The sequence below is a fragment of the Copidosoma floridanum genome, unplaced genomic scaffold, assembly GCF_036245765.1.
Source record: "Copidosoma floridanum isolate Cflo_tuat_1 unplaced genomic scaffold, Cflo_Japanese_pri ptg000007l, whole genome shotgun sequence".
Classification (NCBI taxonomy): Eukaryota; Metazoa; Arthropoda; class Insecta; order Hymenoptera; family Encyrtidae; genus Copidosoma; species Copidosoma floridanum.
This window is the reverse complement of record NW_028321884.1, coordinates 16283701-16292889: the sequence shown is the minus strand read 5'-3', so window position 1 is coordinate 16292889 and position 9189 is coordinate 16283701.

The following is a 9189-nucleotide window of genomic DNA, read 5'->3' as shown; positions in this document are numbered from 1 at the left end:
GGATACCTAGGTCCCTTCCCCTCTAAAGAAGAGTGTCATCTGTAACCGGGATACCTAGCTGCAAGACTATCATCAGCATGCTTTGTACAGCTCGTTGAACTGCCAAAGTACAACTGCATCACCTTCGAGACGCTCCAGCGTATTATTACCACACTTATTTAATTATGTTAAAGGTAGCTTTGATTTTATGTCAACGCCACCTATCGGATTTTACTGAACTAAAGTGAAAAGTTGGCGTATTTTTGAGAAACTTTGAGCTCATTTATTGCCATTGTTATTAAATTTTTAAGGATAAAAACCATACTAAAACCATCTAGGAAGTATCATGAATCAGTGTCCAAAATTTTAGCAAAATCGGTTCAGTAGTTTTCGCGGTTAGCGATTACAACGGTTTTAACGACTTTGCTTTATATATTAGTAAGATATTAGTAAGATAACATGTATGCGTATTATTCTATACACTTGAAAAAACGTAGCTAAAATACTTTTGAATCAACAAATCTTAAAAGATCTCTTAGTTTGGGGACACAAAAGTGAGAAAACCCTACTGCTAGCCAACATGACCGAACTAGCTTTTTTAAAGAAAAACTATAGCCCATTTTTTTTGCACATAGATTTTAATTTTAAATAAAAAAGTATTTGAAATGTTACGAAAATACTTCTTATGGATATCAGACATACCTATCTCTACCATATCCCCACCTGTTACGAGTATTTAAGTTTTTAAATATATCTGATAAACCTGTTTAAAACTGATGATTTATTCTATAACATGTTTGTTGATGGTATTTGTGTTAGAAAAATGTCTATTATGTTTAGAGTATAAATTATTAAAAAATTCGTTTTTAATTCCAGGTATGCAATGAGAGAGTTGTTTTCTACATGATTGGATCTATTAAGAAACCAACTTCTTACAATTCCCTATGTAGAATCTTAGTTTTTCCACTTGGTACCATACGAAAATTTGCTATTAGTTTAAAAAAAGGAGATCCACTTCTTAGATTTTTAAACCATCAGTAAGTATCTTTAAAAAAATATTTATTGTCCAAAACTTATAATAATATTTTTTTTCAGCATTCAGAAATATAGAGAAAATGGTTTACTATTCCGGGAAAAAAAGTTATATCGGCCAAAGAAAGAAATAATAAAAGGAATTACATTCACACAATTAAGTATTACTGACGTCACCCCGTTGCTAGTATTATTAATTAGTGGATGTGTCATAAGCTTTATAATATTTTTATTCGAAAAGTATCATAGGCGCTTAATATTATATTTAGTGAAAAAACCGTGCAAGAAATTGAAAAAAATTAGAAAAACTAAGAAGAATAATACTTTATACAACAATGGTAAAAAGTTTTCTGTATATTCTCAATATAGGGATGTGCAACCACGCCCTCCGTGGCCTTATACCCCGTAAGAGCAGCATTAGATGCAAGGAAAAAACGTACAAGATGCGTAAATGAACCATTAATCTGACTTATATGTTATTTATCACAAGAAAAGGAGTATAAGATTATTTTTAGAATATTTTTTGTAAAAAACGATTTAGTACACTAACTAATACTAATATCCGATTTTTTTAATTTAGAATTGTAACTCCAAACTCTATGTAAAATGCATATTATTGTTAAATTTTATAATATAATGAATCATGTGAAAAAATTGCAAGTCAGTAACTTTTTAATTTAATTTAAACAAAAAAAGCTAAGAACCCCAAAAATGTCTGGTTTTTGTACGAACATTAATTATGTTCCCATTTCTATGGCAATTAAATTTTTGGTACCACTTTAAGTACATAAAAAAATTAAAATGATTTTACTTTTTACTAGAAATAGAAACATTATATATCGTGAGATTTTTTAATTTTCATAGAATAAATAATTTATAATTTTTAATGTATAAATCACATATCCATGCATGGTAATTAAGTCAGTACTTTTGTTTGTGGTAACTTTCTTTGGATAACGGAATTACAGAAATAACATTAGATCTCACAGCAGGGAAGGGTTATAAGATCAGTAATTCATCTATATTATTTGACAAATATGTTTCTAACTTATATAATCTAATAAACAGCTAACAAAGATTTTTGACTATTATTTGTTGATTTTTTATTTTTATAAATAAGACCAGTACTATGAAGACTCCAACATATTGTGCTTATTTTTGTAGATAAGAAAAGATTTAAAATGAAAATACAAACACTTTATTCTTTTATTTTTTACATTTTTTCATTTCTTCTACTTATATACTAAATTTTTAAAAACTTGTGACATTTTTCAATTGTCTATACTTAGACATCTGCCTCGTTCCTTGAAAAAAAGCGAACATATAAGATGTCATCGGAGTGGAATCCTGCCTCAACTCTATCCAAATCACACTGATCTGGAGGGTCAAACATCAACGTGGTTTCGCCTAGTTGACTTTTCTTGGTACCCTGAACGAATATCGATTTACCTCTGACCTAAAAGATAAAAACATTGCTTTAACTGACAAGTATTAACAGGTTGATGAGAAATGTAGTAAAAAATTGTCTTTTAACTCCAGAAAAATTTGTTAAAATATCTTTGTATTATAATCAGATAACATAGAAAAATATTTTTGGGGCATAAACGTGCCAGCTTTGTTTCTTATCAAACAAATAGAAAAAATCGATCAGATTTTTTCTTCTAATCCTGCTTGTAACTTTTTTTGGGATATCGTATTGCAAAAATAGCTTGAGAGGATTTGTCAGTTATTTGATTATCTACCGAAGAGTGCTATTGTCGGACCATCTACCACCTATTTCTGGCAAAGTGATTGTGCAAACAAGTGTGAAAATGTTGTTTAAAATTCAAAGGTTTGCAACTTTATTAACATCTCTAATTTTTCAATGATTTTTATCTAACATTCAACAAGATGTCATGAAACGATTTATTACTTTAAAATTTAGCTTCTTTTAACCTTGCAGCATTACTGGATCAAAGTTTAAAAGTAAGTTCTATTAAAGATACGAAGAACTTTAATGTTGGGGAAAAAAGAACTTTTTTAATTATGACTTTAATGTTTTATATAGTTCAATTTGCAATACAAAATAATGATTACAACTCTGAAATCTTGTATTTCAGCAATTTGCAACCAATTTTACTTAATAGAGAACATTTTAGCATAATCAAAAACATAACAGTTGAAATTTAAACATATTTTTAATAATAGTTATCAGGAAATTAGTGTTTATTATGATTGCCTAAAAATTAATTCGCTGTTTAAACTCAAAAAAAATTCTACTTCTCCTACTACTACTACTGCAAAACATTTTTTGTTAATTTCATGCAAATTAATAGTTTTTATATACATTACCAATAAAAAAAAAAGTACTGAACATAAACACTGTGATGTGCTTAACATTTTTCGGACGATTATTTATCGGAATAATTGACGGAAAAGAACCTTTATTCAAGATGCTTTTCTGAACAGCGTATCTTTCTTGAGACCGTTACTTTCTGTTACCACTTTGTAGTGTCTTAACTATAATTATGACACATAAAAATTTTTTTTTGGGGCATAAATACACCAGCTTTTTTTCTTATTTAACAAGTAGTAAAAATTGACTAAATTATATGCTGAATTTTATTTATAATTTTATGTTTTCATCACAGTGTCAAAATAGCTCAAAATAATTTGATCTTTATTTGATTATCTTTTGATTGCTGCTAGTAAGACAATAGAAAACCTATTTTTCGCGCAGTTATAGAGCAAAAAAGTTCGAAAATTGCTATTTAAAGCTTCAGTTTGGCAAAATTATGTATTTTAAGATTCTTTAATTGAAAATTCTTCAAAATTAAGAACTGAACCCCTCTTGTATGAATTTTTATTCCTACAGAATGGCTGAAACAAATCTAAGAACGGAATGTCATTGAGGACGCTTAGAATTTTAATGTGGTGGAAAAAACAATTTTTTTTTTTTAATTGTAACCCCAATTTTTGAGAAAATTCAATTTTGCAACATTAATAAATTGTTGATATTTTCAAATATATAGTACTTTTTACTGGTATGCAACGCATTGCACTTAATAAAGTAAATATTTATACGAATTGGAAAAAAAGCAACTTCTGTAACGTGTTTTTAACGTTAACTATAAAGAGTTTGTGATGATAACAATTTATTTTCAACTGTCTCCTAACCTGAAACAATTTGTTTCATTTCTGTAGAATAATTCTTGTTATTGATTTGAGTTAGTAATTGTTACGTTCATTAACGATTACTATAAAAAAAAAAAATATATATATATATATATATATATATATATACCTGAAAACTTTGACGTACTATGCATTTGGTCGTCTGCTCGCTAAATACAAAACTCATATCGTTACACAAAACCATATTATGATCATTCACTACATTTTTTTAAAAAGATTTTTGATTTAATTACATACATTTAAAACCAAAACATCTGAACTTTCGTCATATTATGTGAAATGCATGTACAAATAGCAAACGATATTTTACATTTTTCGTTTTTTTGATTTGGGAAAGTCATCAGTGTTGCTTTCACTAATATGATTCTCGTCTGTGTACAGAAAATTTTTGAAATTATTTTTCACAATGTTACTATTAACGATTTTAACTGTCTTATGCTCTATTTTCTGGGTTTTAAGATACCGTTTTTTTTTAAGTACGGAGTAAGTTACGGAGTACTATTAAAATTCAGTCCTTTTGTTCAAGTAATACTTTTTTTTCGCTGGTGCTTTGTAGATTGGTCGTGCCGTGCATGCAAGACAAAGTATTTTTAATGAATTTAGCCATATGTTTATACTTGCACGATTTTTCTTGCTACGATATTTAAACGATAATCTTTGATTACTATTTCTATGCAAAAGCACTTTTTTCCACATTGTTTCTTATATTTACAAGAAACAACTGGACATCAGAAGCAGAACAAGCCTTCGAACGTTGCAAACAGTGCATTACTCAAGCCGCTTGCACAACGTTCCTCGAATCAAAAGCGCCCTTGGCACTAAGGACTGACGCTTTAGACGTCGCCATCGGTGGAGTCCTAGAGCAGCAGCAGGCTGATGGTTCCTGGTGACCCCTAAGGTTTTACTCACATAAGCTGGACAACACGCAAAAACGCTACAGCACGTATGATCGCGAACTTCTTGCCGTCTATGGAGCCGTTAAAGACTTTAACAGAATTCTGGAAGGCCAAAATTGCGTCGTTGACATGGACCATGAGCCGCTAATCTACGCCGCCTCTCAGTGCTCGGACAATAGCTTCGCCAAGACAGGCACGTCATCTAGAGCACATCCTGTGGCACAACACCGTGTTTGTCCATGCACGAGATGAAGAAAACGTCGTCGCAGACACCCTGTCTCGACCCAACGACGCTCTGGCAACACCAACCAACGGCCCGTCTGTTTCAGCTATCCAGAGCAACCCTGCAGCCTCTGCCCATCGTACCCCGCCAGTCGTCAACGCTCTAAACCCAGCCACAGAAACCATCTCCATGCCGAGCCTGCTCGACGCGGCAACCATTGCAGAAGCACAGACCGCAGATGACGAACTGACAAGCCTCGACAGCTCGTGCCTCACGCTCCAATTTATTAATATCGACGGACACTTAATCAACTGCGAGGTAAACAACAACACTGCCAGGCCCTACTTGCCAGCTCCCCTGCGCCGCAAAGCTTTTGACATCGTTCACGAACTGTCACACCCAGCTGGCAAAACAACTGCCCCCTGTCCAATGGTATGATTGAAAGGTTTCATCGCACCCTTAAAGCCGCTTAAAGGTGCTGCACACAGTCCTGGCTAGGTGCCCCGCCAATGGTGATGCTAGGTTTGCGCACCAGCTTTAAGGAGGACCTGCAAGCTTCACCCTCAGAGATGCTAATCGGCACCACGTTTCGCATCCCTGGAGAGTTCTTAACAACTGCCACTGCACAGGCAAACTCGTAAGCCGTTATAAATAGCCTCTGTCAGTTGTTCGAGAGCATCAGGCCCGTACCAGCTTCTGGGAAACCCCTTAAGCCGCCCTACAAAGGCCCCTACCAGGTAATTCGCCGCAACGACGACTACACCTATGTAATCAACGTCGACAGAGAAAACAGTCTCAACAAACCAGCTAAGACCAGCCTACTTGGAAGCTTCGGATATGGAACAGGCTCCGCAACCTCCTTTACAAGCTGCAACGGCCCAGCCCGCCATCTCTCCACCCCTGCCAGCTACCAGCCTTGCAGAAATTGACACCCAGGCCGCCCCTAGGCCAACATCCCAGCAAGACACGTCTTGTTCGCAGCGCTACCCGCGTTGGTCTCTAAGAGGAGAACAGATGTGGTAGCACCGTCCAGAACGCCTTCGACACCTTGCGCCCAAACAGGCCGCTCGCGCAGGAAGCAACAGCTAGCCCCAAAAACCATCTTCTGCATCGGTGCAGGCTAGCTCTCTCTCACTCGCGTCCACAGCTGTAGCGCCTATACCACTACTACTTGTGCAGTGTTACATTTTACATGGCTACAAGCCTTCTTTTTGTACTATAATATAGTTAGTTCCTTTTGTATAGTCTTAAGCTACGACACGTGCCCACAGCCCTTTGAGCCGTGTCTCGTTTGTAATAATTCTGTTCTACAATAAAGGCAATTCTATGCAATCTGCATTTGCTCTGAGTCTCTCTACTCAAGCCCGGAATCCTATAGACTATACCCCAAATATCCACGTTTTGCAAGCTCTATCCAAGTCTTAACATTAAACATCATTAAATGAAGATACGAAGCTTTACAGGGTAGTGTCATGGGCTCTAAGCAAAAAGAAAACGTTACATTAAATTACTGTTACATTAAACTTTGCCTCTGCACTTGTATCGTTTAAAAAACAGCTATTTTCCAACCCTTTGTATATTTTCTAAGTCCCTCGACTACTCACAAAGTGACATGATATTCTCTAACCTTTCAAGTCCTTTTTTGTGTACTGATAAAACTAAATCAACGAATTCGCGAGCCTGTAGCACTGGTGTATTGAGATAGCAACATCAGAAAATTTACTGCAATATCTTGTTTATCCGTAAAATACAAAAACTTTTAATTAAAACAGCTTAATTTAGGTGCATTCGCATTGGTAAGAACATTTTTTGTTGCAGTGTTCAATTTAACATGATTAGGTCCCACAACTAGCAGCATCCAAGACTTTTAGATAATTTCTAAAGATTCTTAAAAATGCGAAAGAATATTGTTTGCATTATGAACTTGGGTATCCGATGCCATAGGAAAATTAACAACTCGTTATTTTCATTACAGGCTTTATCATAACTATACAGTTTTGAGTGGAACCCGACCCCGTAACCCTCATTTACCCCTTTTTCGTATCTTAATCTCAAGACACACTTTTTCATGATCTAGATTCTGTTGTGCCTCCAGGGAAAAATATTCCTTGATTTAAAAAAAAAAAATTCAGATCGATATCTTTTTATACAATGTAAGAAACGACTGAGATACGAAATAAACCGTTTTCGATAAAATGACCCACGTATAAATGAGCAGTAAGTTAGTCTGCATACATAAAACAACATGATCTTGATCCAAAGTTTTCGTAAAAACACTTTTTGAATGCTTGACCCATCATTTATAATTACTTTGTAATACCCTAAGTTCTACTTTAAAGGACAAAAATACTCCGAATATCTGAGACGTTTATTAAGAGTTGCTGATTATTAAGTATTAAAAGTTGCTGATTTGATGGATCTTGCCCAATAATTTGGACTGAGCATCTTTCAATATTTCCAAATGCAGAACGCATAAAGACATTAGTTTTAATGTTTATTCGATTGACTGATGTAAATATATCATCAATAACTCTTTTTCAACTATAGCCTCTGACATTTGAAAAAAGTGGTAGCGTTTGGACAATACAGTACAACATGTCAAGATATAAGTTGTTTCAATATACAGGACTTTTTCCCAATGCACCTATCCCCTTAAACCTAGTGGTTGGGAACATATATACAATTATTATCTACCCTACACTTTTATAAAGGTTTCTTTGAACATTGAAACAATCCCTTCTTACATCGGAAATTTCTGATGGTTCATCTTTGTTTCCTGGCATACAACAAAGAACAAACACCATTATAGAGTTGCGGCGTGTAAGAAAACTCACCTCGCCCACGAAGCTCTGCTTATGATATATTTACAATTATTGGTACATGTGCTGTGCGTGTTTTGTTTCACGTTCTTTTTTTATAAATTGTTTTTTGAATTAGACACTGACCCGCTAGTAAGTTTATTATTTCATTGATCGAAGGCTTGCTTTTAGTGTGAATAAAAAATTGCAAGGTTCGTGTGCTTTTTATATTTAACGTCAATGTTGTAATGTTTCCATAAGCACATGGCCGTTTTTCTAATAACAAAAAATACAAATATTAAAATTTAATATAAACTTCAAGCTTAAAATAATGGATAGAACTTCAAACTAATAATATTATTAAACTGTTATTGGTGTGAATATTTCGTATTCTCTAAATAATTTGATAGTTTTTGAATACTGTAATACGATTTCAGTTTTAATACAATTATTTATGCAATGCAAAAACGGATGCATTGTTTGAGATCTCCCTCTCTCTCTCTCTCTCTCTCTCTCTTTCTCTCTCTCTCTCTCTCTCTCTCTCTCTCTCTCTCTGGATACTTCTTTCAAATAGGTTAAAACTGTATTGTTCTAAATATTTAGAAGTTGATTGTGACGTATAAGAAATGGCAAGAAATATTTAACATAGTTCTACGATTTTCTCGTCATAAGCCTCTTTATCGTTTTATATGTCATTAAATGCACAACATGCCTTGTAACAAAGACATGATTCGTTGTTTTAAATTTTTTATTTTACGAAAGCAAAGGATAAAAATTTATTTCATATCAATCTTAATATAAAGTTATACGTGTAGATGTGCTACTTTACGATATTTGTAGAAGTTCAATTAAGGGTATAAATTTTAAGTTATTTTTTCTAGCTGCAATAAAGTAGCTCTATATTATGCATCTGATGAAAATATAACTTTTAAAAAAGTCTCATCTATTTATAGGTTGTAAAAAAAACAGTAATTTTGTTTAAGGAAGGTTTATTCTCTTAGAATATTTTTTCAAATGACAAATCGTGATAGTCAAAAGCTTTACTTAAATCAAAGAAATTATAATGTAATTGAAACATGGTATGAGT